This window comes from Elephantulus edwardii, unplaced genomic scaffold, assembly GCF_000299155.1.
Source record: "Elephantulus edwardii isolate Elephantulus edwardi_28Jun2011 unplaced genomic scaffold, EleEdw1.0 scaffold00471, whole genome shotgun sequence".
NCBI lineage: Eukaryota > Metazoa > Chordata > Mammalia > Macroscelidea > Macroscelididae > Elephantulus > Elephantulus edwardii.
Genome location: NW_006400221.1, coordinates 78830 through 80625, shown reverse-complemented (window position 1 = coordinate 80625; position 1796 = coordinate 78830). Strand labels below are relative to the sequence as shown.

Genomic DNA, 1796 nt, shown 5'->3' with positions numbered 1-1796 from the left:
AAGGCCCTCTATGAGGTGGATTGATTCAGTGACTGGGATAATTGGGATGGGAGTGTCAGAGACAGTACGATTGGCACAGGGCAGAGCAGAGTTTAGGGCTGTTGTACATAGGGTCGCTATGAGTCGCAAGCGACTCGACGGCACATAACAACATCAACCTTTTCCATTCATTTAAGCTTCTAGAAGCCAAAAACGGGTCTTTCTCATCTCTGCACCCCTACTATAGGGTAAAGCTCATGATAGGAGCTCATTGAGTTTGTAGAAAAATGTAGGAGTAGGTAGAAAAATGAATACATGAACTCTTAAAATTCTAAGATTTTAGGTTTTAAGATCTTCAGGATCTTCTCGTTGTTGTAAGTTGCCATTGACTTCAACTTAGGGCAACCAAGTGTATAGCAGAATGAAATGTCACCCAGTACTGTACCATTCTCATGATGGTTGTATGTTGGAGTCCTTTGTTATATCTATTATATTTATCTATCCTATCTCACTTAAAAGAGGTTTCCTTCATTTTGCTATCTAAAATTGGTCATCAAAATAAATATATAAATAGATAAATGGTCATCAGTATCACTATCGCACCCTGCACCTTCTGTCTTCGGAGGCTTTGCTAATATGTCCCAAAACAATGAACGGGTCATTTTTGCTGGGGGAGAAAGGGGAAAATCAGCAGGAAAGATACTTAACAACCTCTCTCTCCTGTGCATTAAGGTATGCCTGAGGAATTTGAGGCTGGGATGTCAGGGCAATCTCTGGGGCTAGTTCAAAGGTGGATTGGACAACATCACTCACCTGAGCCCCAAGGAGAAGGTCCAGGAAGTCCAAGTGTCTCCTTTTCTGGATCTTTTCCCGCTCTCTCTCATCCTGTAGAGCAGCCTTCCTCTCCTTGATGACCTGGTCTGGGCCAGGAACACAGAGGGTCACTGCCAAAGAACTTGTCCTCTGCCCAAAAACAGGCTGAAGCCCAGCAAGGCCCTGAGATTCCAGAAGGCCTAAGGAGGAGCTGCCCTAGAGTTCAGGTTTCCTGAGGGTGGACCCTGAGAGAAAGGCCCACCTGTATGGTCATGAGCTGCTTGGCAAGCACGAAGGAAGCGGCGACCATGGGGGGTGAGCCAGTAGATGAAGTCATTGTGGTACTGGAAGGACTCAATGCGCTTCTGCAGTAACAAGGTGAGATTGCTGACTGCCAGATAGTAGCTGTTGTCCCTGAACAGCAGAGGGAGTGAAGAGTGGGTTAGTGTGGACCCAGAAGGCAGCCCAGAGCAGCTTCTATTGTAAGACTCTGGTCCCAGTCACATCCCTCTCTGACCCCTTCTTGCCTTTTAACCCCACACTAAAGCTACAATGAATCTTCCCACCAAGGGAAAGTTCTCTGCTCTCCTGGAGGTAGTGTCTCCTAGGGCAAGGCCCTTCCCATCTCAGAATCCTGTCAGCTCCCTTCCTAGCTGGCTTATGGGGAAGGTACAATCAATCCCAAAGTGCTCCCTGACCTTTGACCCAGGCCACTATTTCCTATGCCAAAGGTGCATTTCATGTGTGTGTCCAGTGTCATGTGGCCCACATCGGAGAAGATGTCAAAGCTCTTATCCTCACGAGCCTTTTTCTCCCACTCATCCTGGAGTTAAAAAACAGAAGTCAATGTGGGAACCCAGCTTTGCTGGATTCTTTACCCAGCCCTCAGGATCCATGGCCTACCCTTCCCCACCACAACCTCCCTTACACCCAAGTCCTAGCCTGCCCTCTATCCTACTGTAATATAGGATGCAGATAGAGGTTTGAGGAGATAGGGTCAGAGA

The 1796-nt window shown here is 47.4% G+C and overlaps 1 pseudogene; it reads right to left on the bottom strand.

Moving 5' to 3' along the window:
- LOC102864876 overlaps positions 1-1796 on the bottom strand; it is a 15390-nt pseudogene that overhangs the window by 2057 nt on the left and 11537 nt on the right.